This window comes from Zeugodacus cucurbitae, chromosome 4 (assembly GCF_028554725.1).
Source record: "Zeugodacus cucurbitae isolate PBARC_wt_2022May chromosome 4, idZeuCucr1.2, whole genome shotgun sequence".
NCBI lineage: Eukaryota > Metazoa > Arthropoda > Insecta > Diptera > Tephritidae > Zeugodacus > Zeugodacus cucurbitae.
The window spans coordinates 39,832,183-39,848,346 of NC_071669.1; positions in this window are offsets into that span (position 1 = coordinate 39,832,183).

The window sequence follows — 16,164 nt, forward strand, 5'->3', positions numbered from 1 at the left end:
TTTGCCCATTTCTTTTGAATTTTTTTCAACTTTTATTTTTAATTCTGGTTCGATGTTGTTTGATTTCTTTCTCTTTCTTCATATGTCTTCTTCATGTTGTTCGTTAAACCGAGTACCTACAATTCCCCGGTGTTCGTTATTTAAGGTACTCATGTAACAAATTTGCTTGTTCGTTATAAGCGGTTTTCGTTAAAACGAATATTCGTTATTTCGGAAAACTACTGTACATATATGAATTATAAATAATAAAGAGCCTACTTTTATTTACAACTAATATATTTAGGTAGTAGTACATGGTCTTCAAAAAACTATTTGTATGAGAAAATGTACCGCTTATAACTATCTTCTAGTGCCCCCACTAATTTATGCATACATCATATAAAGTGTAACTGTTTCCCCACACAATCCCACACGAACATGCATAAGCATTTTGTTGTCTTAGCTGACAGATGTTCAATAAAAATGTATTCTTTACTACTTTCAAAAGTATAAGAGAACGCGTAATATAAATAGACGAAGAAATGTTTTGTCATTTATTAAAAGTTTTGCTGACTACTAAAGTGTTTGGCAATCGTTGGACTGTATAGACAGCTAATGTTGTGTATATGGCTAATATTATATATATCTAAATATATGTGTACATATGTATATGTACAGTTAGTATGTGCAGCCAATGTCTCTGCACAATAACACATAAAGTGTCAAGCCATTGCTCTCTAAAATATTGACTTTGCTAACTTTAATGTGTTTGATTTTTTTCTCTCCTCTGCTTTATAAAATGTTTGTGGCCAATTTGTATTGTAATGAGCTCATAAAAATCAAGTCAGGGCTATAAAAATCTACTAATTAGCACTAAAGCGTTTAGTGTAGATTTTTATAGCTGAAGTTTATTACAAATAGAGTATACATTTAGGCGCCATAAAGCTAATCTACCGTTATAGTTACATTAATTTAGTTTAACTATTCTGTGACATACTTATAGGCGCATCGATTGATATTTAACACTTTTGTGGTGGCGAGTTTTTGCGTCCCTACATACATATGTATATTGTACCTTTGTACATATTGTACAACTACTCCTACTTCCTAGCCCCTTCGATGTTGCTCTATATAAAAGGCACATAAAACCACTCTTTCTGTTAATTAGACCCACCTTAGACCAACTTTTAGTTAGCCACCTCTGCTTTGTGGCTTGGTGAATATTTATTAATAGAGAGATTACCATTCCTATTAGAATGACCGAAGATGCTACATTTTATACGACTCATCTTCGATAGTAAACACTTTTAAGGATTCGAAAATATACTCTGAAAACGAACTACTTATTCAATAGGAAAGGAGGGAAGTTTCTTTAACTAACTATTGCTATCTGTGGAAGGAATCTGTATTCTCTTTTTATGCCAAAGATATATGACCTATAGTAATATTATTACCCAGCGCTAAAGAGTTTAGTTTCCAGTTGGGTGAATTTAGTCGTGGATTGATCAGCCGGACCCATATATTCAGTAAATGAAGATAGCATAGTTGTCAACACTGTTGAACCAGCATATTTTTTTCCCTAGAGGTCATACACAAACATACCTTCTGTCTTGGGAATTATGTCACTGTTGGATGCCTTATATTCGCAAACGTGAAGGACTTTGTCTATCTCGGAACCAGAATAAATACCCCAACAATCTTAGCCTGGAGATCAAGCGTAGAATAACTCTCAACAGCAGTTGCTACTTTGGGATCGGTAGGGAATTGAGAATTAGATTCCTCTCTCGACGCTCAATAAGTCTATCATCAATCTCGTCAAATTATCGGACGCGTAAACATTGCCGATGACAAGCAGAGATGAGTATTTGTAGCATTCGAGAGAATTGTGCTCCGCAAGATCTTGGGAGCTGTCCGTGTGATCGAGGAGTACCGAAGGAAACGGAACTATTAATGCATAAAAATCCAACGAATTTATTGATTGGGCCATGTCGTATGTATAGAATACATTTTTCCGGTTAAAATCTCCTTCGATTCGAGACGCATGGGTGCACAATGGAAGCAAAGGCGCAGACGCATCGAATAGTAGGACCATGTGCATAGGAACATGCCTGAAATAAGGATGTAGAATTGGCGTTTGCAAAGCTTAGAGGCAACTGGCGAAGTTTTGTGTTTTCGGCCCGAACGACCCACGCTTGTAGTGCCAAAAAAAAGAAGAAGAACACAATAAACATGTCTCAATAAATCAGCTTTATTGCTGCGTCTCTTTCCAATTCGAGTGAATGTTCATATCATCATAAATTCAACATAAATTATAATTACACATTTTGCCGATTTCACAATTTTTAAGAAGAGTATACGTAATCGTAGCAATAAACATAAAATTTTTGTAACTCTGAAATGCTGTCAATACCCTCAACTAATAATTTAAAGTATATTAGGCTCTGGGGCAAAACTATATACATTTTTATGCAATACAAATGCATATCTAATTCTCAAATTATCGCTCAGTCCACTTGCTTACGTATGAACTTATTTATAACAAACAAAAAATGTGGCTGCAACACACTTCTTCTATAAATAAGTAAAAATCAACAAACAAAAGCAACTAACGAAATCCTAATGAACCGAATAAAAACACTTTTTACCGCAATCGCTGCAACTTTTTTGTTGTATTAAATACCATGGGGGTATACGAGTATATAAGTAGATTTGTGTACCAGTTCAATATGTACGCTTGCTGTTTTCATTTTAATGATTGCCAATATGTACGCAAGCACCTTGCCACAGACTTGAGTTGCAGACATGGGCTGGGTTAAGTTGAAACAAAAGCGTCACTCATTGCTGTTGATTTACGGTTGTGAATTGTGACGCGCGAATTGGTTCAACTACTGCATTGCAATCGGTTACACACACACACACACACATACATATATCTATATACAGTTGAATGGTAAGTACTGCCGTAAGCATAAGTTTGCATGTATAATGTGTACAGAGGTAAACAAAACTTTTTTGTAGCGCATTCATCATGCATTATGTATGTGCATATTGCGTTAATAGTGTATAAAGTGCTTTGCAGTCGTCAATACTGACGAAATTATAGCAGCATTTGGCAATCGGTAGGCAACTTAACGCTTAACAAATAAATAACAGCAGAGTTTGTCAGGAAGCGGATTAATGAAAAATTCTGCACTTTTCAAATGATTTCGTTAGTTTCGATTACTTGTGCAAGAAGTTGAAATTATAGTGTATGGAATTCTAGCTATCGGACAATAAGGAAAAGAGCTAGTACAGAAACAGACAAGGCAGTGCTAAGCGTACAATTATGAGGAGTGTTTTTGAAAATATTAAGAATTTTCACAAAAAAATATAAAGTGCATGGAATCATTTCCATCTGCTACCTTCAAAAAGTATGCCCAATCAACATTATTAGTTAATCTGTTAGAAAATAAATGGAATTTTCTTTTTGAAAAAAAAAAAAAAAAAAAATATTCATTAGTCTAAATTAAGTGTATATATATGTATACCAGTGTAACCTATGCAAAATTCGGTGATTTTCGTGAATTTTTTTAAAAGAAAGTACTCGATTGATTGTTTCGAAACTTTTTGCTCATAATAAGGTATATTTTCAACTATATTTCAAACTTTTTTTACAAAAATACCATCTTCGGAGGTGCCAAAAAAAAAGTTCTCTAATTGCAGACATGATTCCGGCCAAATAAGTTGCTGAAACAAAAAAAATCAAAAATGATATTAAAGTTAAATATACAGAGGTAGTAAAAATTATTTACACATCGGACGTTTTTTTACATGTTTCACAGAAAAAGCTTTCGCTTGTTGTTGTTGTTGTCGCAGGGTAATTTTGCTATTGTTGTAAACCTTGATCTATTCCCGAGCGAATGAAGTCAGTTTGGCTAGAATAGCTAGAAATATGGCGGAGATATAAGCAAATGAACTGAAGACTCGCAGTAGTCAAAAGTATTTACACACATTTTTTTTGCGTCAAAAGTATTTACACACGGCGATTTAGCCTTTATGCTTGGATTTGGTTTGAGCAAAAGTAGTAATTTGATTCTATTGCATTCTTAACAACCTAACTCAGCCTTAAAATATAAAAATTGGTAAATAAAATATCGAAAACAAAGGAATTATCGATTATAACTAGATTGGAGACTGTTACTAAGTTTAAGACTCGGGTTTAGGCTTCGGAGTTAGTTAAAATTTATTACGGGTGATTTTTTTGAGGTTAGGATTTTCATGCATTAGTATTTGACAGATCACGTGGGATTTCAGACATGGTGTCAAAGAGAAAGATGCTCAGTATGCTTTGACATTTCATCATGAATAGACTTACTAACGAGCAACGCTTGCAAATCATTGAATTTTATTACCAAAATCAGTGTTCGGTTCGAAATGTGTTTATCGACAAATTTTGTTCAGCGATGAGGCTCATTTCTGGTTGAATGGCTACGTAAATAAGCAAAATTGCCGCATTTGGGGTGAAGAGCAACCAGAAGCCGTTCAAGAACTGCCCATGCATCCCGAAAAATGCACTGTTTGGTGTGGTTTGTACGCTGGTGGAATCATTGGACCGTATTTTTTCAAAGATGCTGTTGGACGCAACGTTACGGTGAATGGCGATCGCTATCGTTCGATGCTAACAAACTTTTTGTTGCCAAAAATGGAAGAACTGAACTTGGTTGACATGTGGTTTCAACAAGATGGCGCTACATGCCACACAGCTCGCGATTCTATGGCCATTTTGAGGGAAAACTTCGGAGAACAATTCATCTCAAGAAATGGACCCGTAAGTTGGCCACCAAGATCATGCGATTTAACGCCTTTAGACTATTTTTTGTGGGGCTACGTCAAGTCTAAAGTCTACAGAAATAAGCCAGCAACTATTCCAGCTTTGGAAGACAACATTTCCGAAGAAATTCGGGCTATTCCGGCCGAAATGCTCGAAAAAGTTGCCCAAAATTGGACTTTCCGAATGGACCACCTAAGACGCAGCCGCGGTCAACATTTAAATGAAATTATCTTCAAAAAGTAAATGTCATGAACCAATCTAACGTTTCAAATAAAGAACCGATGAGATTTTGCAAATTTTATGCGTTTTTTTTTTTAAAAAGTTATCAAGCTCTTAAAAAATCACCCTTTAGAATTTGATGGAATACTGTTTATAATGTTATTAAAAAGAAGGAAACGAAGTATTGCAAGGGCAATTTAAAGATAATTGGGCGGAAACCTGTGATAACTCAAAGAGAATGCAGAATATTAGTAGGAACTGTCATACAAAATCCCACAATTAGTCCTCTTAATATTGCAGCATCATCGAATCAGCATATTGCATGAACAGTAGACTGGTCTTTTTTTGTATGGGAATTTTTTTTTTTTGCAAAAAGAGTGTACCGCCCCCGCAAATTTTTCCTTTTTATGCCAATAACGAAATTCCAAAATCTTAAACTGATTGCCCTAGGTTAAGGCGTGGCACATGCCCACTAAAGTGGCTAAAACCGGTTTATATGGACTTTTCAAGAGACAAGGCACGAAAATATAAGTAAAATGTTTCATAGATGTCTTTAGTATATTATTATATTGAAATTAACTTACTTTTAATGATTAATATTCTTTATAATCATTTAAACTTAAGCGCAAAGGTCTGATTTATTAATGCTAGCGTATTTTTTCCTATATTCAGTTACTGTTTGCAAGATATATTGTTTCTCTTCTTCGTTTTTTGTTAGAGCTGCATTATATTCTTCCATTAGTTTTACAAAACGCTCTGCGGTATCATTAACAACATGTAAGTTTTTCACAATATTCATTCCTTTTTGAAATTCGGATTCATTGTGCCACTTGGATGGGTCAAGTTTTAGAAAGTTAGTTTGAATATTAAATCTTTCGAAAAAGCTCATTGTTTTTTTGTTAACAAAATCTGAAATATTGTTTTGGTTTAATTCATTCATGTTTGTTACTATTCTTTTATTCTCATTATTTTGTTCTTTTTTGAGATTTTCAACCATTTTTCTCTTTTCTCCAAGGTCTACAGCATTATCAAAAAATGAAAGACCTGCTGCTTCAGGTGTCAGGTACCACAAGTGTTTCGAAAACTTGAGCGTTACTTCATTGCTTATTATTTCATTCAATTCATTGAATTTAATAATATTTTTTAATAAAATTTAAATCAATTAAGGGTGTATTTGTCGCGATAGTATCAAAACATAAAGCTTCTACCTTGTTCGGAAAGAATGTTGTTAATATTTACTATTATAAGAAATTACTTTTAAATACCTTTTCTGTTAGATTCCATTCCTTTAATAGTTCGAGTATGGCGTAAGTCTGTTCTTTGCCAGTACCAGCTGACAGGGCAGGTACTCCAAGTAGATGTTCAATGCCATCTGTTGTTATCACAATCTGTCCACTTTTGCGTTTCCTGTGATTGACGGTAAATTTTTTCCATCCCAATGTACCGTAATTTGATTTATATTGCTGTTTTTAAAATCCGTCATCAGTTTTGCAGCAGTTTCCGAACGAATTTGTTTACGGCAAAGCCGAATCGATGTCTTGCTGATTACCAATGTACTGATATCATGTTCCAATGCTTCAGCCGCAGCTATCAGAATACGTACTGCGTCCCTATCACTGACTTTGCACTTGTCTAAGGTCGCAACAAGCTTTGAAGTGATAAAATGTTTCATTCCTCGTTTTCTGTTTTTTTGTTGAAAGCTACAGTTAGCAGTTTGATCAGTATTATCATCGTATACATCAATTAGTTCTTCAGTATTGTCACTCAAATCATTCGCTGTTACTTGAAATTGTTCTTCATCCTGCTTTCCTTTTCGGATTACCTCTTTCTCAATACGAGTATTTCTTCGCTTTTCTTTGCCAACATTTTATTTTACGATTTAAATATAAGTATACAGAGTTGCCTTTTTGCGATTTTTTTAAAGGCTTATGTTTTAAAACTTTTATGCAAACAGTAACTGAGTATAGGAAAAAATACTGTAGCATTAATCCATCAGACCTTTGCGCTTAAGTTTAAATGATTATAAAGAATATTAATCATTAAAGGTAAGTTAATTTCAATATAATAATATACTAAAGACATATATGAAACATTTTACTTATATTTTCGTGCCTTGTCTCTTGAAAAGTCCATATAAACCGGTTTTAGCCACTTTAGTGGGCATGTGCCACGCCTTAACCTAGGGCAATCAGTTTAAGATTTTGGAATTTCGTTATTGGCATAAAAAGGAAAAATTTGCGGGGGCGGTACACTCTTTTTGCAAAAAAAAAAAATTAAGTCCGGTCTAATGAACAGCCAATGATGCTACACTCCTAAGGACATTTAAAAATAGAAACATAAATACATACGTTGTGCATAAAGTTGACCACTACCGAAAACAAAAAAGTTTTATTTCCGAAACCAAAAAAAGCGGTATGCCTCTCATTTGCCTTAAAATGCATGCATGAATTTTAGTTCCAGGGCTTCTTTAGTATACGCTTTATGCCTTTACCACGTGAGAAGAGGAATAAGACGCTAGAAGAAGAGGTTTAGACGCTAAATAGAGTCGGGAGTGACCTTATGATTTTTTGGGGGAATTTTCTTTACTTCTGTTGTGGAGATTTGGTACTAATTTAGAGACCCTAAATCATCCGGATATATTAGAATTCACATGACCATGCCATTATAGTGGTCTGTCGGCCTTTTCCAACTGTTGACTACATTTTACAACAGGATAATGCTCCATTTCATGAAGGATCTTTACCTTCAAAAGTTTGAATGAAGCAAATCAAGTTGACCTCCGCAAAGCTCTGACCAAAACTTTAGTCAAAATGATTGGTCTTTCGTTAAATATCAGAGGACAATTGATATAATAACCGAAAACGCCGAAATTACCAACATTTGGTCAAAATTAACAGTTAACTTAGCGCACAATTGGGTTGAATCAATTCGGACCATAAAGCAGGCTGGTATTAATGCCAATGGTAATGTAACCCATTATGAATTTATCGCCTTAGAATAGGAATTTATACTGAACATTAAAATGTTATAGTTATCATTAAATAAGAACAGGATAATAGAGTTTATGTTGTGTGTAAATACTTTTGACTACTGCGAGTCTTCAGTTCATTTGCTTATATCTCCGCCATATTTCCAGCAATTCTAGCCAAACTGACTTCTTTCGCTCACGAATAGATCAAGGTTTACAACAACATAGCATTTTGTTACCCTGTGACAACAACAACAACAAGCGAAAGCTTTTTGTGTGAAACTTGTAAAAAAACGTCCGATGTGTAAATAATTTTGACTACCTCTGTATTTCCTATAACTGAATATCGAATAAGCAAAAAATAAAAAAATCGATTTTTTGAAAATGTCACACTGGTATAGCCCCTTAATGTTGTCTCTTTCAAATAGTTCTCAGTTGATAGTATGCAATTATGGAAGCGCTTTTACCGATCGTTGAAACATTTCTCACACTTGATATATATAGCCTTTGTGGTTTGGGCAAAGATTTCTAGTTTGCTTGTAAATCGACGGCTCTTTAAGGTTCTCTTTATTTTTGGAAATAGAATTAATCCTCACGGGGTCATGTCTGGCAAATATGAAAGCTCGTTGCAGTATCAGGTCTGTAGTCAACCAGGAGTTTGATATTGAAAAAGAAATTGACTTAATTAACTAATTTAAAAATGAATTCATTCAATAGTGCATTGCGTAACCACAATAACAACAAAGTATCTTAGACGCTTGCCATCAGCAGGTTGCTACGTGCCAAATGTCCGACTTACATTTATAATTACAGTGTGCGTGTCTGAAGATTAATTCAATAATTTACGCATATTTGCGTAAACCGCTTGTTCATTCATGTATACATTTTGTAACTACATTTATGGACATGTGTACGTATATATACAGCTAGTGTGCAATTAAACACTAAACATCAGCGCTTTTGGTGTTTAAAGAAAAATCAAACAAATAAAAATATTATTATTAAGAGACATTTTCATAAATTTAAAAAGTGTGCAGCAACAACAAGCTTAACTGCAATTGAGAATATGCACTCAACTATATGGAAACCCCAACTTTAGATATTTCATTTAATAACTCTATTCGACAGGTTTCCAAAACAACGTCAAACTCAGCTGGTGTTTCACTTTACGTTTTTCACTGTCAAAATGTGCAGTGATTGGCGAAAATACAATTTTGCACTTCCTTTTTAGTCGCACACGCAGCAATTTGACGTCGAAAACACCGTAATTATTCTTGTTCAATTAATTAAAGTTGGCGGTAAATGCACAATTTGGCCAAGACCATTGGCTATCACTTACCGCCGCCAAGATTAGTATGGATTTCGATTTGCGTTCGTTATCGGCAACACCGTTGTGACAGCGCAACATTGTTGTTTCGTTTGAAGTCGAAAAATACGTAAAATGGAGCGTTATTGGCTAGGTGTTAGCGTCAACATCTGACTGAGCTACAATCGATCTCAAGAAGAAGCGTTTAATAGGCTGTTGGCGCTCAATAAACAGTAATATATCTTTTTCTGACAAAATGGAACTGTTGATGAAAAATCGCAATAGATAGATGTTGGTCACAAAGCGTGCTCGCCAAATTGGGATAAAAATCCTGGCAAGTTAATAATAAGGTGTTGTTTTTATAAAGACCATATTCCACAGTATCAAATTAAAGAATTTTTAAAACAAAAAACAAATACATTGATTTTATAAAATGAAAACAATGACCCAATCGTTTTTGCGAGAAATTGACAAGCTTCAAGTACAGGTTTTGAGCAAAATTTATCCAAATGTTATAGATGCAACCCTTAAATCGGTCATTCTCCATTTTTGACGTGATGGCGAGCTCCTTTAAAATTTTAACATAAACTTCAGCAGTAAATTTTTCTTCCAGCACCGCAATATTGCTTGGGCCATTCACAGATAAGCAACCCCAAATCATTAAGCACTTTTCCACCGACGTAATGGTGGGTAGGGTGCGCTTGTATGACTGCCCTTCTATGGGTGAGCGCACTACGTAAACCATGGAATAGGAATAACGAGGTCTGATCATTGACGAATCAGTCCAGATCAATTTATGCCAACAATTTTAAGGTATTAATAGACGCTTTTTATTAAATGCTTATCGTTTTTGCTTATTTGCCTCATTTAGGTAGGGTACTTACTTGCAACGCGGCCATGAATATTTGCTTGGCTCAATTTGTTACAGTGTACACTGAGGGGACCTTCTTGACTTCTTTTATATGCTGTGCTCAAATTTTTGGTACAGATTTGAATCACATTTGTAAATATTAAAAATTATTTTTTCAACACTCCCCGTTGTAATTTTTGGCGCATTTCTCTCTTCTTCCTAAAGACTCCATTTTCTTTTTTGTGACCTACCATAACATTCCATATTGCGACCTGACTTCTATTAAAATTTTCGCTGCCTGTGGTCTTTTTTATGCAAAGTGATTATGTTCGAAAGCTCCTAATTCGTGAATTGCTCATACTTTACAATTTTCAGTAATTATTTCTTGATTTACTTGATCATCAACTGCGGTACTTTGATAACGGTACTTTCCGAACATATACCAAAAAATGTATTTTCGATAATGGAAAAATATTGAGAGCATTTCAAAAAGTGCTTGCTGTTTTGATAACTTACTTTTTCTAGCTACTGTATATCGTCCTACAGCAAGAAGAATTATCAGAAAGTTTGATATGAAAGGGAGGTGTCGTCGATTGGTTACCCATTTTTCCAGATTTGACTACACAATTTGACTTGTTATTGTGAGCTTGATGGAAAGAAGGTTTAAGCGAGCTATCCATTAACCGATGGCGGGCCCTAGGCGAATATTCGTGCCGAAGTCATAAAATACATTTTGTCGGCTGATTGATTCTTCCAAAATTAAGTTAGGGCAATGTCTCTACAACGAGTAGAACGATTTAGAAAATTGCATGTACAGACAGTTTACAGGGTTTACTCAGTCTAGAGACCTGTACCTTATTCTGAAAGTAAGGAAAAATAAATAGTTTTTTTTTTTTTATTAAGTGCTTTATTTAATATAATTTTTTTAAATGTGTACAAAATTATATTGACATTTGACATATTGACATAATGATATAAAATGGCTAAGGCGGGGTCAATTTGCGGAATAACCATTTCCAATCGGTCCTCTATGTGAGGTAATAATTCTAGAAACTCGTACCATATCGCTAACTCTACCAAAAGCTCAAATCTGCTTTCACTTCTATGAAAATTATTGCATTTGGTCCATTTTAATACTGCTAAATTTCTGTTCAATTTGGCCTGCTTAAAGACTGCATTTGGTATTCACCACGTGTACATATATGTATAGTGAGCTATAGTAGTCGCCATGGTCGTGTGGGGCGTATACGCAACGCGGGCTAATTAATTACAAACGCAGCGCGGAATTTGAGATCTGCAAACAAGCGCACGCTCAGATAAATGCGGCTTAATAGCGAACGGCAGCATCAATTAAAACCAATGCATTAACGGCCACAGGCCTAGGCCGCTCATAATTAATGCTGAGTGCGAAAATTAGATTATAAATCTGCTGCGCGCTCAATAATTTCGGTAATTGCCAAGCACAAACCAACATGTATGAAGACAAGCGCGTATAACTACAATTTGAGCGATTAACTTTAATTCAGTTAAAGGCAGGTAAACAGCTTAGTATTTTTGGTTAAAATGTACACGTTTCCTGCTGCAATTAAATTGAGTTGTGTGAATGAAACTAAAAAGACGTAAACAATTCGTTTGAAGGTTCGCCTTTTTCCGGTGCCGCTAAGCGGCTGCCGCATGCAATAGTTCTTGGGAAAAAACGCTTAAATGCAGCCGAATTGCGACAGCGCAAAGAGATATGCGCCTGCGTGACACGCTACCGGCCACTATGCGATTGCCATGCGAGCATAACAAGTTTTTTGCTCAAGCCACACATTTCTACGCTTTGATTTTGTAATTAACTGTGAGTGCTGATCAAAAGCGAACGCGTTGGCTTGGACAATAAACGCTTTGCTATTATTGCTATTATTATTATTATTATTTCTGTGCCAATGTGCACGTACTGGCTCTGATTCATTTTACGCTGAATTTCTGCTGAATGAACACACTTACACATATACGAACATAATTACATAATAAGAAGCTTGCGGTGTATCTGTTTGCGCAGCACTTGTAAAAGCGACACAGGTGTGGCCTCATTGTGATTAATCAGAATTAATTGTGGCGTTCGAAATGGATTTGTAACATTCGCCGCCAGCTCCCTCTGTGGGAAAAAACTTTTGTGGACGGAAACGTGTGTGGTGGGGGTAATGTGCCGCAGCGTGATAACTATATTCTTTGCTTGTTTTATAAATAGTTAGATGCTAATTGTTAAAGACACAGCTGTAAGCAAATGAGTTGTCCGCATCATTAGTTTGTTTGCACAGAGGGAAGCGAGCATATATCACACCTGTTGAGCCCGACATTCACACTGTGTGTTATTGACAATGGCGGCCTTGACTTGTAAGCGAAAAGTAAACTATAAACTTTATTATGTTGTTGTTGTTTATTTCTTAGCAATTGAGTGTGTATTGTATACGTGTGAGCATATATTAGATAAAGAAGATGTGGACACAGTTGGTATCTCAGCAAACTTATTATTTATGCGTAATATCATGGCGATGCAGTTGCATTTAGAGGTATGGATGATTTGAAGCAAAAGTTGTTTGACACTTTAACGGATTTATGCATAAATTATTTAACTTCAATGCACGTATGCAACCTAGAAAGTTGATTTTTCTATTATTTTTTTATTGTCACACAATGTTTACAATATATTTTCATTAACGTTGATGAAAGTAGTTTTTTCTGAGCTGTCTTCGCAAGCCTGGGAATATATTGACATTATGAACTCCCAATGGTATACGGTGAAAATAGTATCTTTCAAGCTACAGAAGCTTAATTCTTCTTCGAATATGCTCACGTGCAAGCTAGAAAAAGTTCTGGACTTCATCGTCATAACTTTTCAGATAGAATATGTGTGAGTCATCTTATTGTATATGGGGACTGGGGTAATTTATTGACTGATTTCAACTATGTATTTTTGACACCAAGCAACATCCCAGTTTTTATGTTTACTTAATATTGCTAAGATATCTCACATACTAACCTATATATATAGTGGTGGACTTTACACCGGAAGTTTGAGAATCCGAATATGAGGTATATGGGAGCTGGATACTTTGAATTTCTAGTTATTTTCTATAACAAATTAACCGTAAACTTCGAGGTCCTGATGTTCCATATCTAGGCTCCTAAAAAGTTATAGTCCGATTTCAGTGATTTCTAAGTGGGCTATGCCACATTAGAAATAAAGTATTTGTGTCAAGTTTTCTTCCGAAACATTCACTCCTGCATAATTTAATGATTGCTAAGTGAACGAATCAGTTGGACATCAATGTATTATTACTTTAGAATTAAGATGCTATGGAAATGGAAACGAACTTCGTGGAAATTGGTCGAGTAGTTTCTGAGTTATGGTTTTTTTTTATCCATAAGTGAGAATACCATTTCAAATTTTGTATACAAATTTGAATGTAGCCCTTGTGTGGCATTTTTACTATGATATTTAAGTTTTCTGGTGTTTTTCCTTACTCGTATAAAGACTGGGAGGATGGCGTCATATGTAGAAGTTTACGTAAGTGAGGAAAGTTTCTGACTGTCATTCACTTGGGAGTGGCCAGGAACGATTCTTTTGCATGTGGCTCAAGCAGCTCACGACTTCCGGTCTTAGGCCAAGTATCCTCTGGGTAGCCAAAAGACATCCGTTTGGAGGCGAGCTAAAGTGAGAAGGCGAATCTCGCTTATGCGGTTGTGCGTAGGGTTTGGGACCCACCACATAAAAACGAATAATCAATGAATAGGAAGAGCCTTCAAATCCCACGTAGAATCACTCTTGCCTGTAGGTGCTACTATGGACTGAGTAGGCAATTGAAAAGTAAAGTCCTCTCTCGACGAACAAAAACTAAATTTTACAAGTCCTTCATCATTCCCGTCCTACTTTATGGTGCAGAAGCGTGGACGGTGTCAACATCCTATGAGACGGCACTAGGAGTTTTCGAAAGAAAGGTATTGCGGAAGATTTATGGTCCCTTACACATTGACAACGGCGAATACCGCAGAAGATGGAATGATGAGCTGTATGTGTTATTCGACGACATAGGCATAGTCCAGCGAATAAAAAGACAGCGGCTACGTTGGCTAGGTCATGTAGTGAAAGTTTTCGATGCAGTACCCGCTGGTGGAAGCCGAGGAATAGGGAGGCCTCCACTCCGATGGAAGGACCAGGTGGAGAAGGACCTGTCTTCACTTGGTATTACCAATTGGCGCCAAACTGCTAAAAGGAGAGATGCGTGGCGCTCTGTTGTGGACTCGGCTATGACCGCGTAATCGGTGTCTACGCCAGTCAAGAAGAAGAAGAAGAATTAAAGACTGTATAAGGAAGCGGCTAAAAGAATAACCCCAGCAAATTTGGTTGATATAGCTTTAGTAGTTTAGGTGATATATTTATAAAAAAGACTTGGTAGGGGGTGGCGCCACGGCCCTAAATCAAATAATAATACTACTTAAAATATCAATATGAATGCAACTATATAGTGGTTTTTGTTTCATCAATTCGAATAGTTACATTTTGTTATTATTTAATAATAACTTCCCAAAACTTTGGTTCTTAATTAAAATATTAAACAACGTTAGACAAGGTCTTCAGCGAATAAAAAAAAAAATTTAAATTGATATAAATTAAATTGAAATACTACAAGGACATTGCAAGAGGCCCTTAAAGACTATAGTTACTCTTAGGAGCCTAAAATTACCCATATATAAATATTATTAATAGTAGCAAATAATAATATTAGAGGTTCGTAGTCCACATCACATACTATTGTTTATAAATAGGTGAAATCACTCGTAAAAATACTCACTTTGCGAGCTTAAGATTTATAGCTTTTAATTAGTAAATCGCGATGACAGCAACTGCTCATTTACTATAAGAAAATAGTCGCTATTGTCCCTGAGGTGTGCGCATGAGCATGAGAGTATGCAAGTTTTAATACTGCTGCAGGGCAATATGTAATGCATGACAAAAGACTTCGTGGTTCATAAAGATCGATAGATTATTTGTACTTGCACTACATAAAAGTGACAGATTCTACTCAACACAGAGAATTAATTATATTGTACCCTTGCATGTCATAAACTATTTTTATAGCATGTAATTAACGTATGTTTTTGTAAGTTTTCGAGTCAACGGGCTGGTCGTTGTGACTTAATTAATTTCAACTGCACACGCACATAAATCACGCGTACGTACCGGGCTTTCTATTTCGCTCTACACCTGTTCGGAGCGATAGTTTGTCATCAAATTTATTTATTTTGAGTCATGTGTGTCATATTGAAGTAATTACCCGCTCGCATAGCGCTGCTATGTAATTAACGGTTAAGTATACCACATGTTGTACTAGGTCAAGGTGATTGCGCTCGGTTTGCCCGCTGCTTGGTGACAATGAAGAGAGAAACAACAAAACAAAACATAGAGGCAAAAAGAACAATAGCAGCTGTGAGACAATGGGAAGCACAGGTGAAAAATTCATGCAAAAATCGAAAATCTGAAAATAAAAGTAACAGTGCACGAAGCGCCGAAGCAGCGGTGAATAAAACAAAAGACTTAAGCAACAAACTTCAAACTGCCGCAAAGCGCTTGTTTTGTCATTCATATTTACCGACATTTGCACAAAAACAAAAATTTTTTAATAAGTAAATAAAACAGAAATACATAATGCATACCAGTGCTGGTGCTCTTTGAGAGTTGAACAACCACGTGGTTGCCGTTGCTTGCCGCCATCAACATGTGGTTATGGCTCATTTAATTACTAATAAATATACGAAATGAAGTAGTCAATCACAAAATGAGAGCCGAAGTGTTAGACTTGTAATTTGAGTAGCAATAATTTACCGTTATGCTTGTTTGTTTACTTTAATTGCTGTCGTAGTAAAGTATTGTGCATTTATTGCTTATTTGCCTCTAATTGATACCAATGACAGTCATCATCAAGGGAAGCGCCATTATTAGCTTAAATTTTTTCAAAAATGCTTTCATTTTTATTTTCAGATATACA